Raw genomic sequence first — 20,401 nt, forward strand, 5'->3', positions numbered from 1 at the left:
GCAGGACAAAAGAAGAAAGTACCGGTATGTTGCAAACATGGGTGGAGTAGAATATCCAGAGTAAAAAACAATTACAGGCGACGTAGTGTCTTTTTTCAATTTTTTTTTTTATTATTATTTAATTTGTACTTTACAATTTGTTCAGCTGGACATTTGATAAATTTTTCTAACTTAACTGCTAAATAACGTATGGATGGCTACCCCCAGCGGGATACCATCTTCGAGTTTGACTATTTTATTTCTTTAGCGAGGTCAGTGGGATGTTTTCTTTTTAGCCTTCTTTCTATGAGAGTTTTACTCGCTTCAGCAGCCAGCTGGTTTGCATGTGTTGCTGTTCTTTCCTTGTATTTAACATAGTGTAGTGAAAAACAACGATGACTAGTTTCTATAAAAAAGTAATATGACTTTCGCGTGGAAAGCAAAACTTGGGAATCGTAGAGAAAACAAAAAATGCCAAAGTACTTAGTGACAGATAGATATTAGGAATTAAGTGAAATCAAGATAGCACGGTAAACAAATTCAAGGCGAGACTTGGGCAAAACAAAGAAAATAAAGAAAATCATAGATTTTGAAGAAGTATTTGCAAATACTTGAACTATAGCTGGATATGATATATAACGTACCAGCTTGGCAAGAGCGGTGTAATAGCGCGTATATGCACGTACACCGTTCTGTCCTTATATTTATAACGCTGTAGAAGATTGTATTAATAAGTAATGGAATTTTTAATGCCACTTAACGACGGTTGCTCGTGTATGATGGATTCAAACGTATCGTGGAATTTTAACTCATCACCATAAGATCCGTCAAAAGATGATCAGATGATTCTTGGCAAATTGATTCGAATTATGTATGCTGCATTACCGATGAAGCAAGTATTACACGAAGGATTTTTTACTATTGTCTGCGCTATTTGATGTTTACTCTGTTATTTATCTTCTTCTAAGAATTGCTTGCAGATATACTTTCTTGAGTGAAATAATGCTACATAAAGCCATATTAAAAAAATCCTGTTTGGAACTATGGGATCCAACTATGGGGAGCAGCGAGCAACTCGAACATAGAAATTCTCCAACGATTCCAATCAAAAACTCTAAGATCCTTAATAGATGCACCTTGATACGTTACCAACGAAACAATACATCGCGACCTTAAGATACCCAAGTTCAGAAACAGATATAATATAAAACCCACTAGTTATCCAATTACTTGACACGATGGATCAGATGCGCAGACTAAAAAGACAATAACCCTTAGATCGAAGCATTAGATTCAACTAGAATCAAACATACTATGAACTTTTATAATCCAAGTTACAGTACCACGCCAAAATAATTTACTTAAAATTCTGTATGAGAATTGATTGTAAATAGTCTACTTAGTAAAAAAAAAAAAAAAGAAAAAAAAATATACCTTCTTAAATTCTTCGCTAATACTTGGGTTTCTGTTTAAATAGTAATATTAAAATATCTGATATAATGTCCCCTCTATCTCTAACTGTTTGAAGAATCGAGTGGCCTTTGGCTATCACTCTCCTTTTAATCAAATTTTCCATTTGGCACGGTAACTAAGTGCAAATTAAAATGTTTTATAGATAATAATAAGATAATAATAGAGACTCAAAATGGTTTCCCGTAGAGTCGATGTTTGGCGTGTATCCAATCCTCTGTTTGATCAGAAAGAGTTCCTTGTACGTAGCTGCCTTTTGATTCATCGATAAAGTTTTATCATTCTTACTCGCTGTTCTCAAGTTCAGATTGTCTCACTTGGAAAAATACTTCAAAGTACGTATGGAAATTCAGAATTCTCACTAGCGCGTATCATCTGACCTCTTGTCTATTTGTAACATTCGTCGATGCATATATCATGACATCATTTGTCGAGTAATATGTAATAGCACTGCACTGAACATCATTGGCGAAAATGTATCACCCAGTGTAATTTGATAGTATTCCTTGTAGAAATTTCAGGACTATCGTAAGTACATTTTGTACAGTGCAATCGTTACAGAGTTCTGCAATTGTTACATAATATATTTTTTAAAAAATATCATTGTATCCTAGAAACCTGCAAACGTCAAAGAAGATGCGAATACTTCCAAATTTTTCATTTTCTATATTCCACATCTTTCTATAGTTTAATATATTTTTTTTATCTGGTAGACTATTTACAATCAATTCTCATTGAGAATTATAAGTAAATTATTTTGGCGTATATAGTTTAATATATCGTTAAACTTAAAATGTTTTGAACCGTGCACTTTACTACGTATTACGTAATAATGACATTCTAGATCATAGCTACTGATATCAACTTGTACTTGCAAATATATGTATAAATAATTCTGTTTTAGACTGATTAATGTTCTTCTCTCCTCATTAACATTGATATGCTGTTACTAAACAAAAAATTAATATACATATGTAGCGACACGGGAATAAATCTTCCAACGATTCCATGACTTGCTACACAAAGCAGACTATCCCTCGAACAAGATTGCCAGATGTCTAAATATTTTCATTGCATACCTTGAAATACCTTAAGGACCCGCTATAAATCTTAGGATTTCTCTAGTTAAGGTCCTTCAAACCGAACAAATATCTTTTAATTTAGCATTCCTTAATTTATTGTCTATCCCGGAAAGATACGGGAAATTGATTTGTCTCACGTATGATGCTTCCCGTTAGCAACTTTCTCTCGAGGACGGTTGACATCCTTCCTCACCCGCCAACCTGGTAGATTAACCAATTAACAGCGACGTCCATTTCCCTCACTTTCCTAACGAAAACTTTCCTTAACGAATCCGATCGTCTCGTACCCTTAGACATAGCCATCATAGTTTCCCTTCGCAGAATCATCGTCACAGGAAGGGCAGTTCCTGGACGTTTCTCGAGCAATCATCATCTTAACTTACATCGCGCACTTTGCTCAATTGCTATCTTAACTCATCGTCTAACAGTCGAGTTGTAACCGAAAAGTGCAAATCGTCAGTTGTAATCGCCAGTTCTACGTAAAGTGTCGAAAGCGAGAATCGCTAATAAATATACTGTTTAAACACCTCCGAGTGTTTCTTTGGCACCTATCACGTTCTATCCACCTCACATACAACATTTCGGTCTGGCATAACAGTCCCGTTTATTATCGTATACACGCTATTATGTTCTTAAAGATATGAAAAACTATCTCAAGCGAGAGCTGTTCTCTTTCGAGAGACAACTAACTTTAATCTTTTTATAGACTATCGCATAAAGAATATACGAAAATCAGCAGTGTTTTCTTTTCACCATTCCTTACAAAATGATATTTAAACCAATTATATCGAGAAATCGTTTGTTTAGAAGATATTTCACTTTGAATATTGCAAACTCGTACTGTTAGTGCACGAATATGTTAATATATCTGAAATAGATACCTTCGTGCATCTATTTTCTTTTTGCGCAGTAGTGCAAGACACTTAGTATTCGTCTCCATATTAGGCGCAAAAAAGTGATTCTCCATTTTTTGAACTTGGGAAGAGTGCAAAAGTAGGAAAATTGCAGAACTCGTGCTTGGTCTGAGGCGGACGAAATAAATGTTTTAGCAACGATTGAAAATAATCCGAATTATAAAATAATATCATTCATAATATTTTGGCTATTTCAGGACTATTTAAATGGACCATCCGTTGTGCAGAAAATTCTAATCTGTGCATACAACTCTATTCAGTTATATAAATAAAATGATACATAAGATAAATATACAAACAAATCATTAATCGGTAAACAAATCATAAATCAAAGAAGCTTAATTTTGAACAATTCTTTGCTACATTTACAGTTTTGTTACTTATTACCACTTCTTAGTGGCATTTAAATACATTCAAAGCACATTTATCAAATAAATTTATTTATTATTATTATGTATCAAATAAATGTGCTTGTTTATTTCTGCACAAAAAATTAAATCACCACTGAATATTTATTGGAGTTAGGTCGGGGTCAGGCATGATTGCTTGGAAAGTCTGTTCCCGTTTACGATTGAATTCGTTATACATTTATTGAATTATATAGGTGTCATTTTGTTCCACAACATCATTTATCCATCTTTCATGCAACTTGAATATTCTATCCTTGCAGAACTTGTCAGGTTTTTCAGCGAAAAGCTTTTCAATATGATCATTCGTGTTGCCTAAATTCCTTAAAAATCGGAACGAACTTTCCAGACAACCGAATAACATGACAGAGCATCTTCGACGTTTGTTAGACTTAATCGATACACAAGATGTCGTTTTGCAATAGGTACGTAATACAAAAAGGTTACAGGTGTGTTTAGGACCATTTTACAAATTACTGGTATTTTTGTTCTAATTGCAAACAAAAACTCACCGAAACGATTTTTTAAAAATCTGCTGCTTAATAGTTAAGTGGAGTAATAACTTATAATCACTGAATTCTTCATAATTCTATAATAACATACGATTGATATTTTTCATTTCACTAGTGTGCAACAGTTGCCAAAAATTTTTACGATTCCATTTGACTTTTAATTCTATAAGAAGCCCTGGTTTACAGAATGCGAGAGATACCTTACTACATTGCGTCCAGTTAAACGTACCGGCGAAGATAAATAAAACGTGATTGCTGCAGCTCCAGCTATAACTCACTTTATTCTGCATTTTAACGAAGTTGCAGAACTATTTTTAATTGTTACAAAGATTCTCGTATTGTATTTTACTACATACTGCACAATAATTATGTTATAAATAGATGCTGTTGACGCCAACTTGTACTTGCAAATATGTTGCAACTTAACCTCTTTTTTCTCCAATTATTTTATATTCCTCTTATCTCATTGATGGTTGAGCGTCATTAACAGAAAAAAAAAATTAATATACATATATCTTTAATCGGAATACATATGCATACATATACCTTGTACGTAGATGAGCAAAGTACAACATTTATGATTCACAAGTTTAAAAATTGTATTCATTGTAGAAATATGACAACTATTTGCAAGTATATTCTTTTTACAGTAGAATTGTATTATAATTTTATTACATAATACATGTACTTGAACATATATTATCGGATCTTACAAACCTACAAACATCAAGCAAGATGCAACAATTTTCCCATTTGTTGCGGAAGCAATGCGACAGATCAGGTAAAATCATTTCATTTTATATAGTCCACTGGTGTGAAGTGGTGTTCGGTGTAGGTTGCCACAGAGATACTCGACGGTGTTCAACAATATATTTATTTAACAATTCTCGCCTTCAACTCGTTTCGTACAATTCTAACTCATTTTTCGCTTCTCAGTTACATCTCGACTATTCTCATTTCGCTGTTAAAACTCGAATGTTTTTTTGATGCGATTCGTTTCTTTTGTCGCCCCTCGATATCTCTATTACGCACGCGTTCGTTTGGCGTCCGCGACCGTTGCCACGTACGCTTTCTTCCAAATATTCGGCGGAAGAACCGTAGGGATATCGATGGCTCATTAGGCGTGTCGGTCTTACGCTTCGGTGATATACTTTGTATCGACGGAACCGTCGGAAGGTTTCGTTGTCGTGTGCGGCTACAGTGTCGATTTCGATCATCGAGTTTTGGATATGTTGTAGAAATCGATATTTTGAACATTTTTCTATACATATAAGAGCTGAGTTCGCTTAGTCACTGAAATATTCGCGAAAAACTGCCGGTACCATTACAATAAAGTATATTTAAAGTATATAAAAGGTTGTAGTTGTTGGTCTGTGCCAACGTATGCGTCCGTAGCGTTTAGCTGTCGCGGTCATTTATCGTCTATTTCTAAACGATGGTCGGACGATTTAAAAACCTGTGTATGTACAACGTATACATGCTAAGCTGCAGGAAATGTCTGTTATAACTTATAATTCAAATAAAATTCAAATTCACCAATGTATTGGGTTTGGGTTTAAGTTAGAATTTTCAATCCGGTCGCCGCGAGAAAAACTCGCAAGGAGCTTGCGTGAAATGATAAGAAGTCGACCGACCAATACTGATACACACGCTGCCACAGATTATCAGCAGAATTCACTATAGTAGTATCAGCTGTGTTTCATTTAAAGCGAGTTTAGCTCGTATATGTATAATAAAAAGTTGTTTAAAACGTTGAGTTTTACAACATATCCAAATATCATAGAAAGCGAAGTCTAGTCAGCCTTTTTACAGTTTCATCAGCCCATTCCTTTTGCCTACAATTTAACAAAAAGATTCAAAAATGTTTTTAAACGGGCAATAACTTTCATACTTTACTTCATCATCTACATACTGTATAATAATTATGTTATAAATTATAGATACTTATACCAAACTGTGCTCGTAAATACCATATAAATTATTCTCCTTTGTTGATTATTCTGTATTCTTTTTTCTGCATTAACATTTGAACGTTGTTAATAAAAAAAATTAATGTACATATATTTGTAACCTATACATATACGCGCGTGTGTGTTATGTAGAAGTTTAATAGGATGTATCCCTTACAGGAATGTGAGAGCTAAGTAAGTAAAATTTTTCACACTTGTAAATCTCGGGGTAATAATGTGAAAATACTTAAATGAAATACAGGGGTAAATAACAATTAACACCAATCTATAACAGTAAACATAATAATAAATAACAAGTTCTGTGCAATGTCTACCTGAAAATCGATTCTCGATTCTCAACGTCCTGAGCTACCGATCTTTCTCCGTCAATCTTCAATATTTTAAATAATTATTCTTTCTTTTGTGATCTTGTCTATCTCTGATGTTGCTCTCTGTCCGTCCGTTTGGGAAATGAGTGTCTCTCAAAATGGTTGTCGGTAAAACAAAAGAAAATCGAGCTGTCCGTAAACAGAGAAAGTCCCTATCACACTAGAACTCTAGGGAATTTATACACATATTTAGAAAAATATGATTGTATCCTGGAAACCTCAAGCAAGACGCATTGTATATTGTCTATTGCTTTTCTACAGTTTAACGAGATCAAAAGATTGTGTTCAACCGAATAGCTATTTCCGTTAGAATTTTTGCCAATGAAAAATTATTTAAAAATTCTATATAATTCTTTGGTTTGTATCAAAGAATATGTGACAAAGTTGAACAGTGGAAAATTATGAAAAAAAAAAAAAATAAAAATTGATTATTACATATGGAAAGAGATGGTGTCCTATTGAGCGTTTCTATTGGTTTCTATTACAGTTCGTTCGAAAGCAGCGTTCACACAATTTCGTATCTTTGCCGAAAATCCAACTCTCGTGCGAATAGTTACTTCCTTTGTTTGCTCGTCTATTCCGCTATTTGCAGTCAGAAAAAATCGATGTTAACATTCATTTTTCATTATATTTTGATATTACCGCCATAGAAAAAGAGTATCAACAGAGAGTATTGGCCACATCGTTTATTGTAAAACATAAATATCGATTGGGATCTTAACAGATTCTCATGTTTGAATTAAGAAGAGTTAAAATAAAATGTTTTAATTATTTTCGCATGTCAGGATCTACTTTTAATGATCTGTTAGAGTGGGAAGAGATATAATAAAACAGACTGTAACGAATATAATATAACAAAACGAATACGACTGTGAGATTAAGCGTTAGTCTCGAAGACAAATTGTCTTTTTTATGTTTAATGTAGGTAAGTCATTTTTATTAAATGTTATAATTAATACTAATTTCAGAATGACAGTAAGAGTAATTTTTTAATTACTATTGTTATATACAACCACCAATTTTTACAATTACATCAGGCTACGTTGAATATTAAACACTAATTTTTAAAATAAAATACTAAATACTAATAATTTTACAGACTAATATCTAAAATAAACCTAACCCAAACTTTGAAACGGGAAACGAACTAGATTTCATCAAGTTATTATATACATTTAATCAGGTAGCTCGATATAAATCTATAACTGGATGATCGGCTGCTTGACTTACGACAGATTCGATCGGAGTCATAATTAATCCTTTCGCTTCGGCAGTCCAGTCCGCCGAAGTACTGTCACTGAACGGAAACGTGCGCCAGAAATACGCGCAATGTGCCCTGGTATGAACGTACTGCGAGGAACTCTTGTCGCCCTCTCAGCATCGCCCCCCTACGTGGGGCCTCCCACGCCGAACAAAATTCTAACGTGTTCTGGGCCGTGGGCCGTTCTCGCCCTCACCGCAGTGGTGACAGGTGCTCGTCAGCTCTCTTCCGATTTTCTTCAGGTATTCCCCGAATATTTCATGTCCTGCGAGCACATGCGTCATCCGGAAGCCATCCACGGTCCCTCCAAGCCTCCCAATTTAGCAGGATCGTTGTAACGGCCCGATGGCCACGGACCTGCTCTTCGGTGAGTAGATCGGAGCACCACCATTCCCACATCTCTCGTCCAGCTTCCCTCCGAACGTCTTGGGCCACCAGCCCGGCGAAAGGAGAGTCCCCGCTTGCGCTTAGACCCCTCCGGTTTTCGTACACTCGTCGGAGTGCCAAGGCCTGGAGCTTGAACGGAGGAGACGCTGCCGGGACAGTCGCCAATGCATATGATATCATTCGGTATCATCCTACGATCCTGATGGCAATCGTCCTATGAAGCCTCCTCAGCAAAATAGACTGCGACGACTTGTCATCAAATCCCCTGCCCACAGCGGAGCCCCGTACAGAACTCGAGAACAGGTTCCCAATTATACTCCGACTTCTGCCCCACCGATGTTCGACAGCAGGCCACATAAGCCGTTGGCTGCCATCGGCTGCTGTCGTTACTTTGGGAATCAGAAGCCCGAAATGCGGCCCGAACGTCCATTGACTGTCGATGGTGAGGCCCAGATATTTCATCTGAAAGTCTCTTTACGCCGGTAGTCCAAAAAACCATATGGCCTCCGACTTGGCTGGGCACACCCTCAGACCCGCATCGCGCAGGCGGCGGCAAGCTCTCCGTGGCGCAGCGTCTCGTGCCACCAACGTCCCCCAGCCAAGACCAACGTGTCGTCCGCGTAACACACCATGCCTGTGTCTGGGGGCATGGGACAGCAAAGCACCGAGTCATAACCGATGATCGGCAGAATCGGTCGCAAATCCGAACCCTGCGGAACCCCGTGCTCGACGGGCCGCCGTCCCTCTCCATCTTTACCAGTGTACCCGACCCACCTGTTGCTCGGGTAGACCCGTATGACACGAATAACGTAGGGAGGCATCTCGAAGAATTCAAGGGCCTCCATTATCCTGTCCCAGGATATGATGTTGAACGCATTGACTATATCTAAAGAAACTGCCAACGCTACCCCACCCCAGGAAACCATGGCTCGTGACATCTCCCGTACCCGGTTCACCGCATCTACCGTCGAGCAGCCCCACCGAAAGCCGTACTGATTTTCGTGCCAACCGGGCACTCGTCCTAACACGTGGGCCTCCAGGCAGGCGGCAATGACTCTTTCGAAGAGCTTGCCCACAAAGACCATGAACTAGTTACGTCACAATTAGACCAAGAAATGACTGCGACGAAGAACGAGGCCACCAAGCAGAAAAAGTCATACGTATTGTTGAGACACTACGGGGTCGAGACGACATAGACGTTGAAGACTTTGTCCTATCAGTCCGCAAAGCAAGAGCCAGGTGCAAGGCAAGTGCTAGAGACTTACTATTAGACCTTATACTCGTCGAAAAGATAACCGACAACGCAAAAAGAAACGTACGATACCTGAAGATTAACTCGTTTGAAGACTTATATTCATGTTTAAGACAACACGTATCAGCATCAACCACTATTAGCAATTGCAGATACGAACTGAAAAATTAAAAAAAGAAAAGAAAAAAAAACAAGGAACAACAGAAAGCGTATAATATTTTAACTCTAAATCCCGACAACAGCTCAACGAATTAAACTACATATTAAATTACAGTTCAAAACGAAAACCGCACTCCAACTGAACGACGCGTAGCTATGGATATCGAAGTACGCGGATCACTAAAAACATATTTGCTCAATTTACAATACGAAATAGGACAAATAGTAATAGCTAGCGATCTGAAAAACTTAAACCTCGCCCAATAACTAGCAGCCGATAGAGAACAATGGTTACGAGAAGCAAATCGTGTTGCCAATCGCCCAAAAAATCAATTTGATAACACTTCGCCTGTGTCTAAACGAAATGCTATCGATCCACAACCATGAGCTTTTAGCCAACCATCAGGTGACCGTATGAAACTAAAATGTTCCAAGTATTCACGAATCGGACACGAGCCGAGATCTGCTACTCTCGAAATTTTCCATTCGCCAACCAATAAAAGATCTCACCTCGAGTAAACCAAACAACGGAGAATCCAGAAGAAACGCACCTAGAATCAACTGCACCATTACCGGAAATTTATCGTATTGCAACGAAGAAACGGAGGAAAAGCCAGATTTCTCATTGATACCGGAGCAGGAATAAAAGAAAAGGCTTCGCTGAACATCCAAACTTCCAGCCCAAAGACTTTCCTAATGGGAAATGACAAACACACCACCGACAAAATTTACAATCTAATCATGCTCAAGAAAAATCATCAATTCCATGTAATCCCTAACAACTTTTCCCTAATCGAAGATGGAATAATCGGACTCCCATTCCTTACAAAATATCAATACAACGTCACTAACGATAAACTAACCTTAGACGAGATTATATTACTGTAACGGATGATGAGAGGAGATCGGATTTATATAATAACGAAAAAGATTGCTGTTGCAACCGTAAAGTATATTTGGAATAAATTGAATAGATATTGGTATAAAAATTTATGAATACCGTCGATAAACGCTCGTAAAACGTAGTCGCAAAGATAGAATATAAAATGCTCGCGGATAACTCGAAGACTCGTATACTCCGTTAATTCGCAAATAATAGCTCGGTAATATTCGTATGATAACTCGGATAATAGCCCGGTAATATCTCGGTAATAATTGCTCGATCGCGATCGCGTCCGTTTATCTATACTGGTAGGGGGAGTCGGAAAATTTGAATTTATCTTAGATCGATGGTTGCCCTCAACGGCGAGATTGTTTTTGCCCGGAGATAAATATTCCGAGGCACAACAACACGAGTCGCTCTCGCTTCGCCTCGTCCTATGACTCATGTGTCGCTACATTACCATTCCAGAACGCCGATAACCAGATAGGATCGGGCGAAACTTTAATTTCAATCCAATACATCGAAAGAAAGCCCACAACAATATGCTTTATCAACACTGGTAAGCAAATCTGTCATATTACAAACGAAATAGAAAAACCCGATAGACTAAGACAAATTAATAAATTAGCACAAGTAATACGTACCTAACATATTGATCCAGAATTTCGAGAACCCCTTGAGAAAATCCTTATCAATTACCTAGACGTTTTTAACATGGAAACAGATTTACTACTATGTACTACTATATACTAACTACTATGTACTACTATGTACTAACCGAACCATCACACTCAAGATGGACAAACCTATAAACATCACATCTTATAGATCGCCTGAATGTCGTAAAAAAGAAATTGAGACTCAAATCAACGATATGCTAAACAAACGAATCATAAAACCATCGGACAGTCCATATAACGCACCAATTTGGGTAGTTCCAAAGAAATTAGACGCATCAGGTAAACAAAAATGGAGGATTGCTATAGATTTTAGAAAATTAAACGAGCAAACGGATCAAGACGCGTATCCTTTATCAAATTCGGACGATATACTCGATCACTTAGGCAAAGCTAAATTTTTCTCAGCCCTGGACCTCTCGTTGGAATTTCGCCAGATGCCTATAGAACAAAAATCTAAAAAATATACTGCTTTTTCAACTCCACAAAGTCATTTACATTATAATCGTATGCCCTTCGGACTCAAACACGCACCGGCAACGTTCCAACGCATGGTGGATACCGCGCTACGGGGATTAGTAGGAAATAACTGTTTCGTATACTTAGACAATATCATAATATTCGGAAGCACCATCCAAGAGCACTACCGAAATCTAGTTTTTGTATTAGACAGATTACAAAATTTAGAATTAAAGATACAATCGGATAAATGCGAATTTTTGAAACCAGAGTTAGAATATCTAGGACACGTAGTAACAAAGGAAGGAGTAAAACCCAATCCCAAAAAGATTCAGACCGGGAACGATTTTAAAATACCAAAAACCGTAACTTACATAAAATCATTCTTAGGACTCGTTAGATACTACAGAAAATTTATACGCAACTTTTCTAAAATCGCGAAACCACTGACAGATTTCACAAAGAAAGACACTCCATTCCACTGGACTGACAAACACGACGTATTATGTAAAACACATAAAATTTTAGAAATCAAACAACCGAGTTTAATTAGCAGCAAAACTGAATGTATAATCACATACGACCGTAATATTATGAAAATAGGAGGAACACAAAAATATTTCTTAATATCTCGAAATCAAAATTAAGAACAGTTCACGTAGTTTTAAAGAAATAGACATCTCAACACTAGAGAAAATATTAGAAACGGTTCCAAAGGTAACTCACAACTGTAACTAATAGAAAGGCAACCTCAATACAAAGCCAACTTCAATACAAAGCTAACTTCAATACAAAGCCAACCTCAATACGTTACAAACACAAGTCAATACCCTACAATTCGAACGACGTATAAATTCACTCAGAGAATATCGCATATTAACATTACAAATATTCGGATACCTAGCCCTAGGACTAGTATAAATCTAAACTTTTCGAATGTCTAAGTCCAGTAATTCCTAAAATACTCTGCCCTACCGCTCACATAAACAATATGGATCAAATATCAACAGCATCAATTCTTCCACCAACTCATGGGACGGTCACTTTCCAAAACATTACCAAAAATGAAGATGACAGGATCATTCAACTCAGACGACCCACCAGAGCCATACGTTTCAACGGAGCAAAGCAAAGTTAAAAAGAAAGGGGGGGGGGGATGTCACACGCTCAGAAGCAGTAATATGGTAGACAAAACATTCTGCATGCCATAGCTATCGAAACAATAATCAGATAGTAACGGAATAGCCTTCTTTGATATACACCCGACGATAACCTCTCCAGAGAGATTAAAATCTCAGAACCCTCCAAAATCAACGTTCGATACCTGTTTATTATAACACTCTGAACCGTCACTCTATTGGATTCGTACAATAAATTTTACTACTATATCTAAGATTCAATTCTTATTTGTGAACCGTTTTGTGAACCTTATTTGTGAAACGTTCGAAGTGCGACGCGAGGAGATCATCGGTTATCTGTCAATTTCATGATTTCTTGTGTTTCCCACGTAACAATAGCAACGACGGCGACACCTATCGAGAATAAAAATAACATCGAAGTATACCTTATCATGACATTTCCGGGCCAACAAACTTCAAAATTTGTTTCTTCTTTTTCTTGATATTCTTAGCTATTTCTTTTAAATCTTATAATGGTAACCTATTTTAAAATGTGTAATCTTTGATAAATACATATCAGTACAATTTCATATGAAGAAAGTTTTTGGGAATCTGTATCATATCCAGCGAGCAGAAAATGACTTGACGGAAGTCGACGACAACGGAGATAAAAGTCTTTATCGTAATATTAATGTTATTGATTGCAACGTCAGATGGAACGGATTTCGGCAGAAAACGATCTGCCAAATGTCAAAGAGGCAACGAGAATACTTTAAGTAAAAACGAGCAGAATTTAACGTCCGATTATTATTATTACTGTGACCCAACAGAGTTTGGAGTAGTACAAAAGATTCCATATTTGCGTTCTTGTTCACCGTGCAACATGATAAAAATCGATTTCTCTTCCGCTTGTATCAGATGCCGGCATGTGCCTTGCCATTGCTGAAAAGGTTGATCCCTTTTCACCGGCCTCGATTATCCTATTTCTCTTTATTCGCGTATTTTTTAAACACAAATATAGATTTTTTACGATTATTTATTTTGTTGATGGCATCGTTTAACGAATTCTTTGAGAACTTCGCTAGGGAATCCAGACATAAATGACATTTACAATGTTTATAGCTGTTCTGAAGTAAAGAAAAGCGATATGAATTTGAAATGATGGATCACTTCAATGACTCTATTATTTCCATTGTCACGTCGGAGACACAAGAAATCACAAATCCGATAGATCGCCGGTGATCTCCTCGCGTCGCAGTTCGAACGTTTCACGAATAAGGTGAAGAAATTGAACTTCGTGTATGATAATGGAATTTTTATTATATAAATCCAACAAAGTGACGGATCAAAAGTGTTACAACAGAAGAATGTGTCGAACGCTAATTTAGAAGAGTTTTTATATCAAGGTTTTAGCCCCTTTGGAGGGGCTATCGTCGGATGTGTCTCAGAGGGGGCTAATCCGTTACCGTTCGGCCACTATTTCTATAGCTGCGGTATGTAGCACGTTTCGTCTACCTGATTACTGTTTCTCGAAGGAGTGGCCTTGAACGTGTGACACCATTTTAGACATAACACAGGGGAACTTTATAATTTTTAAATCTCTTTGATTTTATATATCTTTCTACGTTTATTTTTCTTTTTCCATATTTGCATGTTGCCTTAATTATTATCTACATTCACCCCAAACTTTTTACTGTGCCAAACGCCGGCTATATTAAAGTACGTTTCGTATATTTAGTATTTATATATTTAATATTTAATATGTATCTGTATATTTAAAAAATTATGCGTGCAGCATAAAATTGGAAGGACAAATTCTAGAAATGTTATCTACATTACTTCAATCTTTTTACATATGTACAAGGAAAATGTTAACTATCTTGCTATTACACATTACCACATGCACGGGATTAATATATATCTATGTATTCTTTGTGTGATAGAGTTTGAAACAAGTATAACGTCCTAAGACTGTATACAAGCAATGCGTAGTAGACCCAAGAGGAGTCTACTGTAAAATAGATTATTATATTGTTAACCTTGTCTTTTTTTTCTATATGGTTTGTTTTTACCGATAACTTAGACTCTTTCTCTCTTCGTTTCTACCTTCTATAATCGTTACAAGCTCTCTCAACAAAAAAATATCTTCCTAATACATTATAACGTAATACCTTATAACGTAATAATATATAACGTAATACCTTTTAACGTAATACATTATAACGTAATACAATACCACATAATATATTATAACGGGATATAATATAACGTAGTATAATATATCATAATATAACGTAATATAACATAACGTAATACAATATAACGTAATGTAATATAAGGTAATACAAAATAACGTAAACAAAACGTCAATTCGTGTTTCTACTACTTTCAATTATTTCTTTATTAGTGATTTAGTAACAGCTCGACTCAGTGCGCAATATATAATTTGTTACTGATCGGCTGAAGTAGTACGATTTTTAAAATATCATCGCAACTGACTATAATTATTTGTTTAAAATATCAATATTCATTTTCGTTTTTACTAGTAATTTTAACTTATATAAATATACTTCTGTTTATACTTATTTGATTTCATATATTGGTAGGTTATTCAGCTGTTTATTTAAATAGATTAATTAAGTTGTTAAAGTTAATTTATATGATTTTTTAAAGAATGATCTAATTAATCATAAAATAAATAAAATTTAAGCTCGACTCGATTCTTAATTATTCATTATGTATGCCATAGCCTAACATTGTATGATTGGTAGAAAATAGCCAGAAATACTCAGTATGTAGACCAATCATGATTGATTACACTACATTTGCCATTAGCCAATCGGTGCATCATTACAGCTCCGCTATCAGCCAATTCCCTATGGGCATGGTCTAGAAGACAATATGGCGTCGAGTAGTAGGACGTTTTACGTGCCGTATCTTATAATTTCGAAAAGCCCGTAAATCCGTAAGTACTTAGATGTATGTGTTTCCAAAGTGACTGTAGTAAAATATATGTTTTGTCTAATCTTGCGATAGTGTTTTCAGATGGCCGGGTCTCAGGATACACGGAAGAGAGGCTTTCAAGATCTTCTGCGTAGAAGCATTCTTTTCACCATTGTGGGGCAGTATACTAGCATTTCCTACCAGAATGAGACGTGTTTGTGACATTAGTGTCGTTCCTCAAATAAGTATTTTTATGTAGTGTTATGTGTCTGAGTGCGTTGTGCAACTCCGCTTCATTTTTCGTTTCTTTATCATTATTCATAATTTATCACGTTTACATCGTATTGTGATAGCATTTTCCGTCGACACGTTTGTCTTCACCAGGAAGTCCAATATATCTCAGAAATTTCGGTGCATCGAATTTTCCGTAAGTAATTTCGTTAACTGTTTCTAAAATTATTTCGTATTTTATTCATTCGCTAATGAGTCTTCGGTCATTACCTCAATCAATGCCTCTCACACAGACCCCCTCTGTTATCGTGAGAGGAAAAACATTTGTCTATTGAGCGGGCACTTTGGCCGTTAGAATTTTAAATGTCACGGATTAAAATATTAATTTATTTAATTTAGTTTTTTAAATTAAATAATTCTTTAATTATTATTAAATTATTTTAATTTAAGTAAATCTTTACATATCTTTAAATTATTAGCGTTGGTAAACAGTCAATTTCGCCACTGTCTGAATTTAATTTTTTATTTTTTAAAAACTCTATTCATTTATTTGTTACTCTTAATTCATTTATTAATTTTGTTTCTTCTCTGGATTAAAGATTTTATTAATTCTTGTTGTATATTTAATTTAGTTCTTTCAACTATATAAAATGTTCGGTCTTCTAGCTCATTGATTTTTAACAGCATTAATTATTTATCTTTCTTCATTCATTTCAAACCTTCATTAACATCTTACTGTATTAATTCATTTCTTTAGTTATTTTCTTAAAAACGTTGTTACAATTTATTTTATTTCTTATATTCTCGAGTCATTTTTGGTTTTTGTTATTCTTTGGAATCCTCTAGCTGTCAAGAAATAGAAAAAAGGAATTCCCTGCTTCCTGAATAGCTATTATGGATCAGATTTTAATGCGTTTATTCCTTTTATTTAATGACCTTCCTAATTTTACAGGAATTTTCCTTGACTAATCTAGATTTTTTATTTTAATTTTTCTGAGACAACCTTAAGGTGCTTAGTGGTGGCTCAACTACAAATTACACGCTCATGGATGGTCCAGTTGCTTCAACGTTACATATTATTTGTATTAAAAGAACCTATGGGTAAAATATAGTATGTAAAGAAGGTGTACGTTATGTGCACGCGTCATTGCATTCCTTGAACAGGACTTGATTCCATTGCACGTTCAGGAAAGTATCTATTTACCCCATGGCATAGTTAGTTTTATGTATTGCGCACAAGACTCTTGTATTTATTATATTTATTTATTTCTCCATACCCATAATTTGTGAGTGTGTCTAACATTTGCTGCGAATGATCTGTTGTACAAATATGATAAAAATAGATTAAACGTTTACTTAAACAATGTGTTGAGCAATATCGTTTAGTTTCTATTGCATGATATATTTCATTGATTATTCTGTGTATTTGTTCAATGGTTACATGTTTATTCCTGAATCAGGCGTTCCAGGTCGGAATGAAAGAAAATAAGACATAAAGAAAAGAAACAAAGAAAAAAAACTTAAACGCAAAGTATTATAAACTAAACATAAATTTAATTAATTACAATTAATGCTGCCATACAGCACATACAGCCTCCTCAAACATACGCCTATCATACAAACCCGACTCAGTCAACTACCTCTTATCCAACAAGACCATAATTCTTGCTAAGTCAACAAAGGAAATGTCGCATTCTGGTTTCACGTTGTATATCAATATTGTTGCTTTTAGATTCAAATTTAACCAGTAATAATGGCAATGGTTGCTTTGTGTCAAATTTGGTCAGATCAGCTATTGTTTTTACCTGCTGGTTCAGCATTCGCAGTTCCTCTGCTATGCTTTTGAAATAAGTTTTCGAGTGAAGTCCTCTAATGACAATTTTACAGTTCCTTTCAATTTTAGTTTGATATGTATTATATCCAGCATATTTATCTTTAAGTACCTGAGTCACTTTGTGAAATGTGTCGGAAATACTTGTCTGTACGTTGACTTGATTTAATTTTAGCTGTTTTACGCTATAGCTGTTGGTTTCTGCATTGTCATGTACGGGTTGACTTTAAAAGATAATTCTATTATCTGTGCATCCATATGGATAGAAGGTGATTTAGCGGTTTTAGTTGTTGCTGAGATTTGTGGTTTTCTGGTCATTTCCTTTGAGAATAAATTGAAGGAATTGTTGAAATGAGTTTTGTATCGCAAGGAAGCAAATGAAATTTCGAAATGCGGAAATAATATAAAAACACTGGATTAATATAATATCAAATTGTTATGCAGGAAAACAATTTATTATTTAATATAATTCACTCCACTCTGTTGAGTTAATCAACAAGTCAAAGTTAATGTTAAGTTAATTCAGTAAATTAATATAAAATATGTAAATTATTTATTTATTGCTGTATTCCATTATATCAAAAGCAAATTCATTATGGTTCTTCCCATATTTTATATTTTTATTATGATTGATAAAATATTTGCAGTTGTATGTTTATATGATATCTTCGTTTCATTTTTACCTATAAAACACATAAAGGTTTGTACAAAGACCTGCATAGTTATCTAAATTGAAAGAGTAAGGTATCATATTAAAGCCTGTCTTGTTGTTACTTCTAATAATATTTATCTTAAAATATGAAACTGATTGATTTATATAAGTTATTTTTGTACATACTATATCATATATCATATTACAGGTGGTAATATACATTCTGAGGATTTAAATTTGAAACATTCTTACTAATCTGTTAAAGCTTAATGTCAAAGTAAGCTAGCCAACATTTTATTTACTAAAAAATTGAACAGAAAGTTAATCGGTAAGTAACAGAATTATGTTTTTAAAACATTATATAGTTTAGTAATTTTGATTACTTCCGCTCTAAATAAACTGATTCAAATGTCTATTTATTTAAATATTTCATCCGTAATTGAGAAGTAAAATAACAGAACATCTATATATATATTAATATATATATACAAAATTTTTTATTGTAATTACAGTGGTGGTCACACATTAAATTAATCTAAATGTTCACCTTTCGCTAAATTATGTACTTGCAGACGAGTCTCCTCTCTGGCCGAGAATAGCCTTCTCTAGGCCCTTGCCATACTTTGTCGAGTCTGATGCGAATCTTGAACCAAACCTGAATATCACAAGTCTCACTCGTGGTCTTAATCTCGAGCTAAGTATGTGTCTCGAATAGTGTCTTCTTCCTAAATACTGACGCGGCTATCTCGTACTCAGTCGTACGATATCAGTCGCATGTTTCAAATTTCGACACTCTGTTTCCGCCACTTCGGCTCCTTCCCCGACTATTCGGGCGCATCGCTTGGACCCGAATTCTTCTGAGTTAAATGGTATGGCAAGAGACAAGCACAGGGCGTTTCATCGCCTTCTGAAATTCTCGAGGTATTTACGCCTCTGAATCCTAGTCCCTATACCCATCTCTTTTCCTGTCAAGGTTGCCCCATTACCATTGTACAGCCACATCGGTTACGCTACGTTGCGTTGCGATGCGTTACGTGAGTGACATAGCGTAGGTTGTAGATTAATCACAGTCTGTAACTCACAGTTACACGCACACTCAAATGTATTTCAGTGGTAAGATTTGCGCACCACTTTCTTTTAACGAAATAAATAATAAATAATTTAATATAAGTTAAATTCTGTCAATAAAATTATTTAAAAGTTAAATTAATAAAATAAATTTCAATAAAAGCACAAAATAGTTAGTTAGAAGGGATATTTATTCATATAATTATTGTATATATTGTGAACAATTTCATTTATTCATAAGTTATTAGTATAGGTAATTGTACAAATATTTTACGTTTCTAAAATTTTATAGATATAAAATATAGAACACAAAGAAAAAAATACAAAATAAGAATGAAATATATAATATGGACGAAGTAGAGAAAATGAATAAAATGCAAAATCAAATAAAATGTAAGGCCGGTTTACCAGTCGGTATTATCACTATCATCCGTTTCATGGAGTTTAAGAACATGAACGTGTTCCTGTGGTATTGGTTCCTTTTTGTACATACTATTCTTGAAAAGTTGTAGCATTTCGTTAGTTATTGAGTTAGTTATAACAACGTGCTTTAGTATTTCTGAAATCTAATCGGATTCTGCTTAATGGAGTAACGTTTGTATTTCGTTCACTGAAAAGAAAAAAGTCTTCCCATGTTTGTATCAGAATCGGGCATAGACAAACACAAAATTATCAATTTGGAAATGTTTACTTCTTTGTTTCCCCCGCTGGAACCTTTTAGTTTAAGTAATTTTATTCCAAAATTATGAAATATTAAGTTTCAGATCATTTTGTTCTT

This window comes from Bombus pascuorum, chromosome 10 (assembly GCF_905332965.1).
Source record: "Bombus pascuorum chromosome 10, iyBomPasc1.1, whole genome shotgun sequence".
In the NCBI taxonomy this organism is placed as follows: domain Eukaryota; kingdom Metazoa; phylum Arthropoda; class Insecta; order Hymenoptera; family Apidae; genus Bombus; species Bombus pascuorum.